Below are 19,364 nucleotides of genomic sequence, written 5' to 3'. Positions count from 1 at the left end.
GGAGGACCTCCTGCAGAGGCAGGGGGTGGCTGTGTGTCACCATGGGGACAAGGACACTGGCAGCAGAAGTTCTGGGAAGCACCCCTTGGTGTGAGCCCTCCCAGAGTCCACCATTAGCCCCACCAAAGAGCCGGGTAGGCTCCAGTGCTGGGTCGCCTCAGGCCAAACAACCAACATGGAGGGAACCTAGCCCCACCCATCAGCAGACAAGCGGATTAAAGTTTTACTGAGCTCTGCCCACCAGAGCAACATCCAGCTCTACCCACCACCAGTCCCTCCCATCAGGAAGCTTGCACAAGCTTCTTAGATAGCCTCATCCACCAGAGGGCAGACAGCAGAAACAAGGAGAACTACAATTCTGCAGGCTATGGAAGGAAAACTACATTCACAGAAAGATAGACAAAATGAAAAGGCAGAGGACTATGTACCAGATGAAGGGACAAGATAAAACCCCAGGAAAACAACTAAATGAAGTGGAGATAGGCAACCTTCCAGAAAAAGAATTCAGAATAATGATAGTGAAGATGATCCAGGACCTTGGAAAAAGAATGGAGGCAAAGATTGAGAAGATGCAAGAAGTGTTTAACAAAGACCTAGAAGAATTAATGAACAAACACATAGAAGAATTAAAGAACAAACAAACAGAGATGAACAATACAATAACTGAAATGAAAAATACACTCGAAGGAATCAATAGCAGAATAGCTGATGCAGAAGAATGGATAAGTGACCTGGAAGACAGAATGGTGGAATTCACTGCTGTGGAACAGAATAAAGAAAAAAGAATGAAAAGAAATGAAGACAGCCTAAGAGACCTCTGGGACAATATTAAACACAACAACATTCACATTATAGGGGTCCCAGAAAGAGAAGAGAGAGAGAAAGGACCCGAGAAAATATTTGAATAGATTATGGTCGGAAACTTCCGTAACATGGGAAAGGAAATAGCCACCCAAGTCCAGGAAGCGCAGAGAGTCCCAGGCAGGATAAACCCAAGGAGAAGCACACCAAGGCACATAGTAATCAAATTGACAAAAATTAAAGACAAAGAAAAATTATTGAAAGCAACAAGGGAAAAATGACAAATAACATACAAGGGAACTCCCATAAGGTTAACAGCTGATTTCCCAGCAGAAACTCTACAAGCCAGAAGGGAGTGGCACAATATATTTAAAGTAATGAAAGGGAAGAACCTACAACCAAGATTACTCTACCCAGCAAGAATCTCATTCAGATTCGACAGAGAAATCAAAAGCTTTACAGACAAGCAAAAGCTAAGAGAATTCAGCACCACCAAACCAGCTCTACAACAAATGCTAAAGGAACTTCTCTAAGTGGGAAACACAAGAGAAGAAAAGGACCTACAAAAACAAACCCATAACGATTAAGAAAATGGTAATAGGAACAGGCATATCAATAATTACCTTAAACATAAATGGATTAAATGCTCCAACCAAAAGACACAGGCTCGCTGAATGGATACAAAAACCAGACCAATCTATATGCTGTCTCCAAGAGACCCACTTAGGACCTAAGGACACATACAGACTGAAAGTGAGGGGATGGAAAAAGAGATTCCATGCAAATGGAAATCAAAAGAAAGCTTGACTGGCCATACTCATATCAGATAAAATAGACTTTAAAATAAAGAATGTTACAAGAGACAAGGAAGGACACTACATAATGAGCAAGTGATCAATCCAAGGAGAAGATACAACAATTATAAATATATACGCACCCAACACAGGACCACCTCAATTGACAGTAACACAATAATAGTGGGGGACTTTAACACCTCACTTACACCAATGGACAGGTCATGCAGACAGAAAATTAATAAGGAAACACAAGCTTTAAATGACACAATAGAACAGATAGATTTAATTGATATTTATAGGACATTCCATCCAAAACCAGCAGATTACACTTTCTTCTCAAGTGCACACAGAACATTCTCCAGGATAGATCGCATCTTGGGTCACAAATCAAGCCTCAGTAAATTTAAGAAAATTGAAATGATATCAAGCAACTTTTCCGACAATGCTGTGAGATTAGAAATCAATTACAGGGATAAAAACATAAAAAACACAAACCTGTGGAGGCTAAACAACACGTTTCTAAATAACAAAGAGATCACTGAAGAAATCAAAGAAGAAATCAGAAAATACCTAGAGACAAATTACAACAAAAACATGATGATCCAAAACCTGTGGGATGCAGCAAAAGCAGCTTTAGAGGGAAGTTTATAGCAATACAAACCTAACTCAAGAAACAAGAAAAATCTCAAATAAACAATCTAACCTTACACCTAAAGGAACTACAGAAAGAAGAACAAAAAAACCGAAAGTTAGTAGAAGGAAAGAAACCATAAAGAGCAGAAATAAATGAAATAGAAACAAAGAAAACAATAGCAAAGATCAATAAAACTAAAAGCTGATTCTTTGAGAAGATAAACAACATGGATGAACCTTTAGCCAGACTCATCAAGAAAAAGAGGGAGAGGACTCAAATCAATAAAATTAGAAATGAAAAAGGAGAAGTTAACAATGGACACCGCAGAAATACAAAGCATTGTAAGAAACTACTACAAGCAACTCTATGCCAATAAAATGGACAACCTGGAAGAAATGGACAAATTCTTAGAAAAGCACAACCTTCCGAGACTGAACCAGGAAGAAATAGAAAATATGAAGAGACCAGTCACAAGTAATGATATTGAAACTGTGATTAAAAATCCTCCAGCAGGGCTTCCCTGGTGGCACACTGGTTGAGAGTCCGCCTGCCGATGCAGGGGTCGCAGGTTTGTGCCCCGGTCCAGGAAGATCCCACATGCCGTGGAGCGACTGGGCCCATGAGCCATGGCCGCTGAGCCTGCACGTCTGGAGCCTGTGCTTTGCAACGGGAGAGGCCACAACAGTGAGAGGCCTGCGTACCACAAAAAAAAAAAAAAAAAAAAAAAAAAAAAATCTTGCAGCAAACAAAAGTCCAGGACCAGATGGCTTCACAGGTGAATTCTATAAAACATTTAGAGAAGAGCTAACACCCATCCTTCTCAAACTCTTCCAAAAAATAGCAGAGGAAGGAACACTCCCAAACTCATTCTATGAGGCCACCATCACCCTGATAACAAAACTAGACAAAGATACTACAAAAAAATGTATTTTTGTAGTATCAATATCAAATATCACTGATGAATATAGATGCAAAAATCCTCAACAAAGTACTAGCAAACAGAATCCAACAACACATTAAAAGGATCAAACACCATGATCAAGTGGGATTTATCCCAGGGATGCAAGGATTCTTCAATATATGCAAATCAGTCAATGTGATACACCATATTAACAAATTGAAGAATAAAAACCATATGATCATCTCAGTAGATGCAGAAAAAGCTTTTGACAAAATTCAACACCCATTTATGATTAAAAAAAAGCTCTCCAGAAAGTGGGCATAGAAGGAACCTACCTCAACATAATAAAGGCCATATACAACAAACCCACAGCAAACATCATTCTCAGTGGTAAAAAACTGAAAGCATTTCCTCTAAGATCAGGAGCAAGACAAGGATGTCCACTCTCACCACTATTATTCAACATTGTTTTGGAAGTCCTAGCCACGGCATTCAGAGGAGAAAAAGAAATAAAAGGAATACAAATTGGAAAACAAGAAGTAAAACTGTCACTGTTTGCAGATGATATGATACTATACGTAGAGAATCCTAAAGGTGCCACCAGAAAACTACTACAGCTAATCAATGAATTTGGTAAAGTAGCAGGATACAAAATTAATGCTCAGAAATTTCTTGCATTCCTATACACTAATGCTGAAAAATCTGAAAGAGAAATTAAGGAAACACTCCCATTTACCATTGAAACAAAGAGAATAAAATACCTAGGAATAAACCTACCTAAGGAGATAAAAGACCTGTACTCAGAAAACTATAAGACACTGATGAAAGAAATTAAAGATGACACAAACAGATGGAGAGATATACCATGTTCTTGGATTGGAAGAATCAGTATTGTGAAAATGACTATACTACCCAAAGCAATCTACAGATTCAATGCAATCCCTATCAAATTACCAGTGGCATTTTTTACAGAACTAGAACAAAAAATCTTAAAATTTGTATGGAGACACAGAAGACTCCGAATAGCCAAAGCATTCTTGAAGGGGAAAAAGGGAGCTAGAGGAATCAGACTCCCTGACTTCAGACTATACTACAAAGCTACAGTAATCAAGACAATATGGTACTGGCACAAAAACATAAATATAGATCAATGGAACGGGATAGAAAGCCCAAAGATAAACCCATGCACCTATGGTCAACTTATCTATGACAAATGAGGCAAGGATATACAATGGAGAAAAGACAGTCTCTTCAATAAGTGGTGCTGGGGAAACTGGACAGCTACATGTAAAAGAATGAAATTAGAACACTCCCTAGCACCATACACAAAAATAAACTCAAAATGGATTCGAGACCTAAATGTAAGACCGGACACTATAAAACTCTTAGAGGAAAACATGGGAAGAACACTCTTTGACATAAATCACAGCAAGATCTTTTTTGATCCACCTCCTAGAGTAATGGAAATAAAAACAAAAATAAACAAAATGGACCTAATGAAACTTAAAAAGTTTTGCAAAGCAAAGGAAACTACAAACAAGATGAAAAGACAACCCTCAGAATGGGAGAAAATATTTGCAAACGAATCAACGGACAAAGGATTAATCTCCAAAATATATAAACAGCTCATGCAGCTCAATATTAAAAAAACAAACCCAATCAAAAAATGGGCAGAAGACCTAAATAGACATTTCTCCAAAGATGACATACAGATGGCCAAGAAGCACATGAAAAGCTTCTCAACATCACTAATTATTAGAGAAATGCAAATCAAAACTACAATGAGGTATCACCTCACGCCAGTTAGAATGGGCATCATCAGAAAATCTACAAACAACAAATGCTGGAGAGGGTGTGGAGAAAAGGGAACCCTCTTGCACTGTTGGTGGGAATGTAAATTGGATACAGCCACTATGGAGAACAGTATGGAGGTTCCTTAAAAAACTAAAAATAAAATTACCATATGACCCAGAAATCCCACTGCTGGGCACATACCCTGAGAAAACCACAATTCAAGAAGAGTCATGTACCACAATGTTCAATGCAACACTATTTACAATAGCCAGGTCATGGAAGCAACCTAAATGCCCATCAACAGACGAATGGATAAAGAAGATGTTGTACATATATACAATGGAATATTACTCAGCCGTAAAAAGGAATGAAATTGGGTCATTTGTAGAGATGTGGTGGGATCTAGGGACTGTCATACAGAGTGAAGTAAGTCAGAAAGAGAAAAACAATTATCGTATATTAACGCATATATGTGGAACCTAGAAAAATGGTACAGATGGACCAGTTTGCAGGGCAGAAATAGAGACACAGATGTAGAGAACAAACATATGGACACCAAGGGGGGAAAGTGGCGGGGGGGTGGTAGTGGTAGGATGAATTGGGAGACTGGGATTGACATATATACACTAATATGTATAAAATAGTTAACTAAGAAGTACGTGCTGTATAAAAAATAAATAAAATTCAAAAACAGAACCAAAAACGATAAAACAAGCAAAATGAAAACAGACTCATAGATACAGAGAACAAACTGATGGTTGCCAGGGAGGGGGGAGGGGTTGGGCAAAATAGGCATAGGCAAAGAGGCTTAAGAGGTACAAATTTTGACATACATAAGCAGGGATGTAATATACAGCATAGGGAATATTGTCAGTAATACTATGATAACTTCGTATGGGGACAGTTGGTTACTAGACATTATGCTGATTACTTCATAATGTATGTAAATGTTACATCACTATATTGTACACCTGAAACTAACATATTGTGCATCATCTATATTTCAATATATAAACAAATATATTTTAAAAGAGCAGGAAGGAACTTTTCCTATATTCTCTGGTCAGTCTCATTTAGACCCAAATTGTTCTTCAGATGTGGCAATGAGCTGTTCAGGAATTTTATTCAATTAGGATTAATTCAATTAGGATGTCTAAAAGGTTTTTGTGTCCTATCTCCCACCAGTTACCTCAGACCATTTCTTTGGAGTTAAATACATTCCAAATAGGTATCCCAATTTTATCCTCAAAAACAGTACTGACTCAGGAAAGGTTTCTAATATCCTTCACAGTAATGCTTGAACCCTAGAAGAACCACATAGCATATTAGCCTAGTTATTAGATTTTATTTTAAAACTCCAACTGGGGAAGATTTGAACAATAGGAATTCAGAATTGAGGGTAGTAATAGTTGGATAGCTGATATTTACTGAGCCCTTATAGAATGGAAAACATAGTGCCACACCTCTTATACAAATTATTTCATTTGAATCTTGCAGTATCCCTATGAGGTAAACACTGTTATGATTTTCATTTTCAAATAAGACTAGATTTGTAATTAATATTTCTTCAGGTCAAATGGCCACCAAGGACTTCTCTGGTGGCACAGTGGTTAAGAATCCACCTGCCAATGCAGGGGACACAGGTTCAATCCCTGGTCCGGGAAGATCCCACATGCCACAGAGCAACTAAGCCCATGTGCCACAACTACTGAGCCTGCTCTCTAGAGCCCGTGAGCCACAACTACTGAGCCCACGTGCTGCAACTACTGAAGCTGGCACACCTAGAGCCCGTGCTCCACAACAAGAGAAGCCACCGCAATGAGAAGCCCGTGAACTGCAAGGGGAATAGTAACCCCCACTCCCCGCAACTAGAGAAAGCCGTGCCCAGCAACAAAGACCCAACGCAGCCAGAAAAAAAATGGCCACCAAAATGACAAAGGGGTAGAGTTAGGGCAAGAGTAATAGAACATTTTAATATATCCCCCTCCAACCCCCTCACTTCTCCAATGTTCTCTCAAATATCTTATTCCATCAACCAAGGTGGTTCAAAATTCATTTATTTGTCCTACTGCTTCCCTGACAGGGATTGGTTACTAGATATATCCCCAAAAATTATCCAGAAAAAAAAAAAAAACACAGTAAAACCTTAAAAGAGGCAATTAAAGACATTTAACTCTTTAAAGGACCCAAGAATGAAATATGCCTCCAAGAAAAGAATATATGCAAATTACGAAATTGTGAAAGCTAAAAATCCAACAGAGAACCTAACTGCCAGGCTAGCCCCATGAACAGACTCTTCCATGTAATTCAGTGGAAATGATTCCACTGGAGTTATGCAAAAGAGAAGGAGAAAGAGAGATTTGCTAAGAAATGTAGGATCAATTAGGCCAATATAATGAAGAGCTTTGGTTGATATGCACCCTTTGGCCAGCTCCCTCCCTCCAAGAGAAGGCCACAGCTGAGAGATTTCTTACAGAGGCACGTGACTACCTGGGGCAACGGAGTTAGTACAAAAACACATTTATAAGATGGCAGTGACAAGCTAGCTGATGATGAAATCCAGCTCTAAAATATACCCAATGACTTACATCACCCTTGGAGTTTCCAACAATATTTTCTCACAGTGTCTAACCACAGAAAAGCTGTATCTAAAAATCTCCTTAAAGGGAAAATACTTAGGAAGCAGTTACATAGTAGATCCTTTTTCTATTTTTGTTGTTGTTGCTGTCTCATCATTAGCTATGTTTTACAATATATCTTCTTTAATGGAGACACAATGTTCTTCAACTCACCAGTTCTTAGAAGTATGGAGTTGCAACAGTGGTGAAGGTGTATCTTTTCAGTGCTCAAGTCAGAGGTAAAATAAGTTCTTCTTTCTCACTGCTCCACCAGCATCCAGACTTCCCCTATAAAACTTGTGAGGATGAAACACTTATACCAGCATATAAATGAATGCAAAGAATCAGTTGCATTTATACATAGTTGCAGCAACAATATACATATACAAAACTCTAGGGCTTGTGAAAAACTGCTGGTACAGAAAAAAAATAAGATAAAGAAAACAAAAGGGAGAAGAGGGGATAGAAAAAGAGGGAAGGGAGAGGAGAAGAGAGGAGAGGAGAGGAGAGGAGAAGGAAAGGGAAAGGAAGAGCTCTTGGGCAAATACAAGAGGTGAAAAGACTTCATTTGTTTTATGCCTCTTAGTGTCATGAGTTTATCTGTATTACATGCATTATATCTGTATTATAACTCTGGAGGTAATTTGGATCACCCTCATTTTTCAGAAAGAGAAATCGGTGCTTAAAGAAGTAAAGTAGGCTATGCTACTAAAAAGCATCAACCCCAGGATTTGATCCTAGGTCTCCATGATTTTAAAACTACCCATTCTCTTTCATTTTATCTCATTACCTTTCATCCCAAGAGAATGCTCCTTTGATGCACACTTTCAATTCTGTAAGTGCAGATAACATATATCCAGTGGCAAGAAGACGGAAGTCTTTTCATTGATTCAGAATGAGGTTATTCTTCTTCTCATCAAAAGAGAGACTGGATGTAGGAGAAAGAGGAGGCAAATATTCATCCTGTGATTTGCCTATGACCTAAACACAGATGATATTTCCTGGTCGCTCTTCCTAGGCCCCTTTATCACCTGGACAGTTTGTAGAGTAGAGAAATATATTGAATATGGTATACCTCTACTCAATAACTAGAATACAATAGTTCCGTCTTCCAATTTTAGCAAATTTAGCAAATAAATCTGTGCTCCAAATCCTCTTGCCTTTTCCCTCTCTTGAAGCAACTGTCTATACAGTCAAGTCTTTATGACAACCTTAGCAGTTCCTTGAGAGGGTAGGCAGGCAGTCCAGTGGTTAAGTCCATGGGATTTGGCATCATATCCAGGTTTAAATTCAGGCTCCATCATGGATGTGGCCCTGGGGCAAATTATTTTACTTTTCTGATCTTTCTGTGGTTTCTCGATCTCTAAAATGGGGATAATAACATCTCATGTAGTTGCTATTAAATTTTTTTTAAATGATATGCATAATGTTCCTAGCACAGTGCCTAAGACATAGAGAGTCAACACATTTTTCTTGAATTATTGCTCTGATCTAGCTCAATAAGCTGTCGAGGAGACAAATTACAGTACTTTGAGTTAGCTTTGAGGTCTAGGGAATTATTCTGATGGCTTCCATTTGCTACAGTGAAGTTTATCTGGAGGAAAAGAAGCTGTTCAAAAAGCTTTCTCAAGAGACCTGAGCTATTCAGGTTGTCCCAATTTTTTTCTTATGTTCTATGTCTAGTGCAAACAAAATTGCAACCTATTAAGTATTTAGTATTTAATATAGCCGATAAATTCATTTTAGGTCCGGTTTGTGATATTGCAGTATGGTATTGTATTATTATATACGTATAATATTGTTTAATGAATGTGCATGGTGATTGATGAGGATTTTAAAGAGCTTTAACCACAATTTTGAGCAATTTACGTCATAGTAGAATTTTATAGTGTCATATCTTCACCTTTACAGCATATTGCTCGGTCTATATGGTTTATTTAACAAGATCTCGGTGAAGAATACAGCCTCCAAGGATAACATTAGACTTTAAATGATCTGTTTTTGACCTGCATTGTAGGAAAGAGCAGGGACAGCCTGTGTATTTTACTACTTCCTCCATCAAAACCACAACTACTGCCAGTACCCAACAATTACTGCTCCTCCAACCTATTCTACTTCTTAAGCATTGATGTTTGGAAAAAGATTGACTAATTTAATGAAGCTAAGTTATTTGTATGTTTGCTGAGATAGTACTGTGAATTACCATAAAAACCTGTGCCAAAAGCAAGATATAGACGTTGTGGTGGTGATCGGAGGGTTCAAAGTCCATTTCCGACACTAATTAACAGTGTGAAGTTGAATAAATTAACCTGTCCAAGCCTCAATTTCTACATCTACAAAATCTAGACAGATTCAAAACAGTGATTATTCCACTAGATTAGACTAGATATTTTGATTAGATAGTGTTAAGTGTTCCATATACAGTAAACACTCAACAGGTAGTAGCTACTCTATGCTAGAATACAAACAATTCATTTTCAAATTATAATTCTACCCCTATTTACCTTTTCGCTTTTTGAAAAATCTACATATTTTTCCTTTCCACTCTTTATCCTACAGTATTATTTGTGTTTGTAAAACCTCCTTAAATTCTTTGTGGAGGGAGACTAGGTATTAAGAAAAATACATACACACAAGTAACTCAGTAACATTTTTATCTTTCTTCAGAGAAAAACTTTATAAACTGAGTATTGATCTTGTGATTTCAAGATCTTGTGATTTTTTTTGCACAGTGGCAGATCATTTGGTGCTTTCTAACTTGAATACAAAGTGGTGTTCTCAGGAGAGGGTCAGGAGGGTTGTGTGAGGACCCTAATGAAGAATACTCAGGCATCTTTGCCTTCAGACCTCTTTTCCCAGCCAAGATGGAAAATGTGAGTTAAACACTTCCACTCTAACTGACTCATTTGGCAGAAAAATATGTCCAAGTGCCAAGAGGAATAGAAAACAAAAACAAAAACAGAAACTCGTGGGGAAAAAGGCACGGGAAGAAGGAGGAGATCGGAGAAGCGTGTTATATTCCATCAAACTATTAAAAAAATTTTTTGAGGATTAAAAAGGAAGATGCATTGACCTTCACAGGTGAAAGCAGAGCTCTGGAAATACAACACTTCTTAAAGTACATTTCACACCAAAGTATCTCTCAAATACACTGTCTTTAACCCTTTTATGGGGAAGATAAATAATGGAATGAGGTTTAAGTATCTAGAAAGTTTATGTCAAAGAAGAATTAAAAGACAGGTTTATGGAGTATATTATCCCATTTAGTCAAAAAACAATTATTTAGCACCAGCTAAGTACAAGGCATTCTGCTGAAAATGCAGGTGAGAAACAAACAAGGCATGGTTTGTGCTGGGAGTTTACCATATATTAGAAGCAAAATTCAGATATACAAATAAAAACATGTGCATGTCATAAACTTTAGGATGGAAATACCAATTATGCAAACACAGGGAAATATTTTCTAATTATTGCCAGGTTTGGACTTTTTTTCCTCTGTAAAGTGAGGGAGTTGTCTTAGGCTCCTCAGGGCTCTTCCAGCTTTAATATTTTGTGACAATATGGTTATAAAAATATTTATTTCACTACTTTTTAGCAGAGAGCTAGAAGAATTTTGCCTTTAATAAATTAGGCACTTGTACCAGAGAATGCAGAGGCTTTTGAACAAATGCCTTGTTTCAGTAGGACAAAGATATTCTCACTGATTAGAAACTGGAGAAACAAAAAACAATTAGCCAAAAAAAAAAAAAAAAAAAAAGTATTTTAATCTGATTTCTTCCACTTAATCCTGCATTCTTAGAATGGGTTTAATTGACACTAACATCCTTTTTCTGAGATTAGTATTCTGTTTGACTAACAGCAAATATATTTGATAAAAAGTGTTTTAATCTGCCACCATCACACTCCAATTTTTGTAAAATAATCAGGTATGAAATCTCAGCTAACTAAAGAATAAATACTAAAATATTATGGCATGTATTAGTTACAGCTGCTCTATGCAAAATGAAGTTTCACTTCCACTGTTCCCTCTTTCCTGCCCTTTTGCTTCACATTGTGATAGGCATGCCTGTGAGAGTTGCAGAGATTAAAATAAGATAAAATTAAATGACACATGTAAAGCCTTTAATAAATAATAGCTCTTGTTACCGTTGCTACGGTTATTATCATTATTTATTCATTTTATTTTTTTCTGCCATTCCTCACTTTCAAAGGTAACTCCTACATATAGAGCTTCCCAAAGTATGATATGTGTAGTACTAAGAGCACTTGAGAAGACTTGGGGGTGCACACAGACACACAAAAAAATATTTAATTTAGAAGTCATATATTTATATTAAAGTATATTTGAAAATTTTACAGCTATCACATTAACCTAGTGTTTTAACAAATATTATTAAATAAATGTAATTAAGTTAAAAATAGTATATTTACAGAAGCACAATAGTACAGGTGGTACGTGAATATAGCAAAAATTATGAAGATGGTACAGCAACAACTGAAGTTTGGGAAACAAATAAAGCATAAACAACCGCTTTCACAATCTAACAAGTAGGGAAGGAGTGCCACATTTTGAAAGAGGCAAATCTCTCCCCTACTACATTACAAATCTCTTAAGGGAAAATTCAGTCTCCATCTGGGTCAGTATGTTAACATGTGCTCAACAACTGAAAGCTACCTAAATTTGAAGGTAATTAAAACTGTCTGTGTGTATGTGTGTGTGTGTGTGTATGTGTGTGTGTGTGTGTCTTTAATCAGAACATTCCCCTTATTCAGAGAGCTCTTACTGGAGAAAAATATCTTACAAAGGCAGCAAATATGGACAAGGCTTAAACTGTAATTCATACCTTATTCAACACCAACAATTTCTTACTATTGAGAAAAACGTGTGAATATGAGACAATCTTCACCAATGTTTAAAATGCATGGATTAAAAAACTTTTAGATTTCAAATATATTTGGAGAAACTTTTAACCACTCACTCTTCACAACATTGGAAGAGTCTAAGCACATAGTAGCATTCAATACTGCTTTGTTAAATGAATGATTAATGTGGATATTATACCAACAAATAACCTAAAGCTTCAAATCGTATAAAGTACAGACCTGATAGCCCTTTACAATTGGTTGGGGAGGGAGCTAAAAATTAAAAGAAACAGATGGGATTAAAATTCCTTTATAAACAATGTTATAATAGTGTTACAATGACAGCCTATTAATAGGAATGTCATAAAAACTCATTGTAAATAGATTTTCAAAGCATGTACATATTTCATAAACAAGGCAACACATTACCTAGTCATAAATATTATAAATTTAATTGATTAGGAGGGTTTAAGAATATCATTTAGCATCAATCATTCTTGTACAATTACGTAACGAAAGAGACTTCAGAGACTCTTGCTGAAGCATAAGGGCTTTTTGAGAAGTAAGTTCAGTCATACCTGCTTTTCTTTCTTTAACGTGATGAGGCCAAGGTGAACATTATGGTAGAATATTTTAATCTTACTACTGGGTCTGAGTACTTGTGAGACAACATGCTGAAGACACTCAAAGACAATGTGGATTGAGACCCCTGAGAGTGGTGCTTCCAGCAGAGCTGCAGTGGTGGCCTTCTCCGAGACAAAGTTGGCGGGTATGGCAGGGAGGGTGGGGTTTACTCTGGACTCACAGTGAAACAGATGAACAAGTCTTCACACGTCCGTGAATTTTATATGTTCAAATCTATAGATACTCTTCCATGCCATACCTTTCCAAAGAGCATTTGTGCACTTTCTGTTTTTTAAGAGACTTGGATTATTGAGCTCTGCGAATGGTAATATTTTTCACTGTGTACTATAATTATTCATCATAGATCCTCAAAGGCAGGAAATGTCTGGTTCACTATTATATTTCTAAAGCCTAGGTCAGTGCCTGATACATTATAGGTATTAAGTAAATATTTGTTGCATGAATGAATGCATGAGTTTGGAAATGAATGCTTCAGTCCCTAGAGGGTTGGCAGAAGAAAGCATTTGGGAGAGGGAATAGGAAAGAGAGTTTCTGAAATCCAAAGTCAGGCCATTTATTTCAGTTCCTCTTCCACCCACCAGGCCTAGCAATGAGAGAGCCAAGCAGTGATCTCACCCGTAGAACCTGCTGGGCTAGTCCAGTCAGCAAGTGAGGTGAGTCCAACCACTCATCAAACATAGTAAACTTGGCTAATAGATTCCCAGTACAGTGTGACTGCTCTCTCCATCCAAATATGCCCTGCTAAGCTAGATCTAATTATCCACCATGGAATTTGGCCAGTTACACTGAGATTATGGTATGTTGAGAAATTTGAACTTTAACCACACATAAATAAAAGCATGGGGATCAGGGCCACTGCTTCTGTGTGATTTTTGAATTTTTTTCAAACAGAAAACAGTTGCTTTGGAGCCTGTGAGTTTTCAACTAGAAGGAAATATATTGTAAGTCAAATTGATCCAATTTTCTAATGTAAAGTGTCTTCAAATGTCTTTATTAAAATAGTTTAAATTTATTGAATAATATCCAGATAAATCTAAATATAAATATCTAAATAAAATACAGCACCTTTTACTAATCATCAAAAAAAAAAAAAACCGTTGTTAGGTGCAGAGAAAGAAACAAAGTAAGTAAGATACAGTCTCTGGTGCTGCCTTTTTCAGTCAGATTTCAACTGAACTAGTTCAAAACCCTAAGAAAATGCTCTCCTTCCTCCTTTGGCAATAGATGCAGAAAGGTTTAGTCTTTCCAACTTATAACAGAAGGTCATAATGAGAATGCCACATGTCCCTGCAGTAGAATTAAACAAATTTTAATGTTTCTCTTTAAGCAAATTTTCCTAGTAAACAAAATTTGTCTCAGGGTTATGCTGGTGTGATATTCTCAAGGTTTTGGGGTATAGCTGGGGAAAGTCCTCTCCAGAAGTGAACTAGAGGTTGATCAGAGTTTTCTTCACTTTGAAAAATCGTTCCCAGTAGGACCCCAAGGGCTAGACAATTTCCACAGTTACACTTTTGTTCGCCTTATATGCAACTCCTCCGGATGATACCTATTGAAGAGGTTCAGGTGCACGTGTAACATTTGTTCTCCTCACTACTTCAGAACTGACTCTGAAGTTTTCATTTTCTCTCTTTTCCTTTCCTCCCAGTATATCCCTTTTCTCTTTTGCAGTAATGGACACCACTTTGCAACATGACTTCTCCTTATCTCTTTTCTCTCTTACACCATTAACTCTGGTACATTTGTTTTCTGTTTTCATGGGAATTTCTGCCTTGCCTGAGAGTTATTTAATGACAAGGAGGGAATGGTGTAAAACCACAGGAGTGACTAAGAAAAGTCAAAGAAAGCAACGCTAGTTCTACTGGCAGTGAGAAATGATAGAATGCTGGATTGACTTCAGAAAACCTAGGGATTGGTTCTGGCACCAAGGATTACCTGGTGGACTTTGAATTCAGGGAACCTCTTGTATTTCAGTTCCCTCACCCACATAATCAGCATGCTCACACTGGCCCTGTCTACCTGACAGAAATGACAATGAAATTGAATCAGACTGCAGAAGAGTTTTATGTTGCATTCATTTAGAAACTGTATATCTCTGTATTACATGAGATGTGGTTGCTAATGATATTAGATACCCAGCTGCAAAGGGGTCAGTCATGCACACCAGCTGTCCCAGCCTGCTGCTGTTTACTCTTACCTAGACTGGACTAACTCAGGGATAGTTAGGAGTTCATTCTTCAGGGTGCAAGTAATCCATATGTATGAGCAATCCTACCATCTTTAGTACACTCTATCTAGTTGGTTGACTTCATAAAGCTTCTCCCAGCTTGCTTTATTGGCAGTCTGATGCTGACCATGATCTCCTTTTCAGCCCATAAGCACTGCCCACACCCCCAGATGCAATCTGATTGTTTGTGAGCATCTGGATTGGACTAGAATTGAGCAGGGTGATGTCGCTCTGGAGTCAGATTGGCTTGAGTTCAGACACTGGCACTATAATGAAATAGCTGTGACACCTTAAACTTGTTATTTAATTTCTCTGAGGCTACATTTCCTAATTTGTACAGAGAAGCCACTAATAGCTACACTGTAGATATTACAGTGGGATGAGTAAAAAACAATAAAGATTTATTATATCCCAAGAGCTAAAAGTAACATACATCACAAATATGGGTATCTGGAATTGTCTAGATATTTGAGTTATAGTCTTAAAAACAAAAGATTTTAAAGAGAAGCAGCTGTGCAATTAGAGTAAGATACACTTTGTGGTTTCTTTGAGCTCATAACTCTTGAGTAGATTATCAAATCTGTACTGGCACAGTAATTAAGCCTAGTAGGTACTTAATTTTTTTGATAATTAAATGAGTAAATAATTAAATGAATGAATGAATGAATGAATGAATTCTACTGAAGTAAATTTGGAGAAATGTTGCATTTCACATCTCTCCTCTAGGTGGCGAAATGATACCTCCTATAGTGTATTGCATTTCGTTGTCTCAACAACTGACCTGAAAATTGTACTTTAAAAATCCCTAATTTTATGTCTGTCCTAGTGTAGAAGTACAGTCATAAATCTATTTTCTTCCAAAGTTATCTCTTTATTTGTACATCTTTAAGATTTTTGTCCAAAAATTGTTTATAGAAAATCATTCAGAAATATGATTGTGTAAGTACTATAAAGAAATTGAATTGTGCAAGAGACTTTTCAAAGCACTTGTGCAAGATTACTTTGGGTACTTTCAATTTTCACGAGTACTTACTCTTAGGAAAACATTGTTTTGTCCAAAGTTCATTATTATTTTTCTAGGGAATTTACTTTTCCCTAAATAAGAAAAAAAAAAAAAAAGGAATTCTACTAAAAATGATTTTTTAAAACTAAGCCCCAAATATATTTTTTTTCTTCTAGATTCATTGTGACAGGAACAGATAAAACTAAGAGCTGAATGCATTATCCTGTAAACTGAATACAGAAGAACAATTAAATGAGATAAATTAACCCAAATACCTCACTTTAATTTTCCTTTGAGCCAGGATATGAGTTCCCTGAATGATTTAAATAATGTCCCCCAATTTCCACTTCCCTTTATAATGACATAGTCTATATTTTCTTTTTTCTTTTTTTTTCTTTTTTTTTTTGTGGTACGCGGTCCTCTCACTGTTGTGGCCTCTCCCGTTGCGGAGCACAGGCTCCGGACGCGCAGGCTCAGCGGCCATGGCTCACGGGCCCAGCCGCTCCACGGCATGTGGGATCTTTCTGGACCGGGGCATGAACCCGTGACCTCTGCATCAGCCCACGGACTCTCAACCACTGCGCCACCAGGGAAGCCCTATATTTTCTTACACAAGATATACAACTGGAAGATATCTTGGAGTGCCATGAAAGCTAAAAGGCAAAGCTAAAAGCCACCTGAGAGCACACCAAACAGGAACAGCAGGAACTGAAGAGGGGAGGGGATGAGTGAAAAGAACAATGACATGTTATAGCCCAAAAGCTAAAATTAAATGCATGTAAACAGTTCTTGTTGAAACTAGAAGCCAATGTAGATTAGGCAAACCAGGCAAAGGGTTCTTTCCTGCCAAAACATGCCAGCATAAGAATCACCTAGTACTGAGACACGGCTAGTGATACAAGTGAGGTTAACATTGGAAAACTACAGAGGACTCTGAACTTGTGTGGCAGCTCTTAAATTCTACATAGTAAAGTAGGTACCTAAAACCCATGTTTCTTCTTTATCCCACTCAAAAAGTTGAAAGCCGGGCTTCCCTGGTGGCGCAGTGGTTGAGAGTACGCCTGCCGATGCAGGGGACACGGGTTCATGCCCCGGTCCGGGAAGATCCCACATGCCGCGGAGCGGCTAGGCCCGTGAGCCATGCCCTCTGGGCCTGCGCGTCCGGAGCCTGTGCTCCACAACGGGAGAGGCCACAACAGTGAGAGGCCCGCGTACAGCAAAAAAAAAAAAAAAAAGTTGAAAGCCAGTTGTTCAGATACAGAAATATGAATGAGAATTTCTAGCGGTGGTTGAAACTTTCAAAAATACAAAGATGAATAAGGTATGGTTCCTACACTTAGAGGAGTGAAGAAGCCAGACATGTACACAAATAATTATACGAGAGCAATCAAGAGAAAAGAAGAGAAAGGAAGGAGCTAAGGCCAAATTGGTATGTTGATATGAGAACGTGGAAGAGTCACGTTTGAACCCCATCCCACAGGTGCGTTAGCAGCAACTTGTCTGACCAGAGTCCAACCATAGTATTAGTTTTTGCTGGATTTCCAATTACACCTACACTGCTGGGTCTCTGATGCAGCTAAATCATGGAAATAGACCTGAAGTAGATATAAATATATATAAAGCACCTTTCCAGAATCACTTTGGGCTCGTTTCATGAGATCATTCTCAAAGGCATACAAGAAGCCAGGAGTTATGGAAGAAAACACCACCCATTAAATTAACGTACAATTCCTAACTTTGTCATGAGCACACAAGTGTAAAACCTTTCTAAGTAAAATAAGAAACAAGCTAAATATCCATTAATAGGGGAGTATAAATAAATTATAGAATATCTCATACAGTGATTTTAAAAGAATGAGGTAGCTTAGCATAGAGACATGTCCATATGTATAGAAGTGAAAGAAAACAATCAGGAGGAAACAATCTAGGCTAAAACTTGCTTGTTATTTGATGCAACTTAAACACTTTTTCAAAAGGTTAAGCAAAAGCAGAAAATGGCACGAATATGTAAATAAAGTATGAAATATTATGCATTCTTTACTTGTCACTATCATGTTTTATCTCCAGAATTATAATGATTTACAGTGAATTTTTAATAAAAAAATTTTTGAGTGTTTGGATTAGTTATTTTACCTACCAAAAAAAATATTTTGTCTTAAAGTATTGTCTTAAAGTGCAGTGTGTAAAGACTTTTAACATTATCCTTAAATATTACTAGGTTGTTTTAGACCCTTTCTCTCGAGCCACTTTTGCAATCTTTATCTTCATTAATGTTTAAAGCCTTCAATCTAATTAGCCAGTGCACACTATAATTTCAAGTCAAAAAGATAAAAGTGAACTTTGACCCAATTTCTGTTATTAAATGGATATCTTGCCTTCATACCAGCCCAAAGCACATTTGTTATCATTTGTCTTTAGTCTTCATTATAAGAAAGGCAAAAGAAAAGGAGAGGAGGGAAAAAAGCTCAAGAAAAAAGAAAAAGGAACTGACCATCTTTTCGATAGTGGGAAGTGAAAGTCATCTGTTAAATGTAGCCCCTACGTTTATGATAAGTCAACATCCCAGGCCCCATTCTGTGGCTTCTGCCTTACTGTACAATTCTCTCCTCTAACAAAACATTCTCTTTGAGTAAGTTCATGTCTACAATGACTCAAGACCTTCAGATGTGATCATAGCCTTCTTTCCTTCTAGGGAAGTTCATAAAGATACAGAACTAGAGTCTCACTTTCATGAACCAAATTCACCTCTAGAAATGAGGCTACATGCCACAAAGAGAAGGCCAGTATGGCATGCACAGTATGTGGGACTCAGCCTAGCAGCTCAAATCAGCCAGTGAGGTTTCACAAAGAAGAAAAAGGCAAATACACAGAGAAGCAGCCACTACATTGATGCCCATGTTACATAAGTGGAACAGGTACATCCACCCTCTCCTGGTGCCAGAGCCCAAGCCAGACACACCCAGACTCTCCCACTCACAGGGCCACCAGGGCTGGTCTGAATTCAGTCAATAGAAGCTTATAGCATGGGGAAAGGTGAGAGCTGTGTTTGATGCCAATCAACGTATGCATGGTTATCCAGCAAGG

The 19,364-nt window shown here is 37.5% G+C and overlaps 1 pseudogene; it reads right to left on the bottom strand.

Annotated features, from left to right (window-relative positions):
• Window positions 1-19,364, bottom strand: part of LOC137227904 (origin recognition complex subunit 6 pseudogene) — a 75,973-nt pseudogene that overhangs the window by 21,262 nt on the left and 35,347 nt on the right.

This window comes from Pseudorca crassidens, chromosome 7 (genome assembly GCF_039906515.1).
Source record: "Pseudorca crassidens isolate mPseCra1 chromosome 7, mPseCra1.hap1, whole genome shotgun sequence".
In the NCBI taxonomy this organism is placed as follows: domain Eukaryota; kingdom Metazoa; phylum Chordata; class Mammalia; order Artiodactyla; family Delphinidae; genus Pseudorca; species Pseudorca crassidens.
This window is presented reverse-complemented; position numbering and strand designations above follow the sequence as displayed.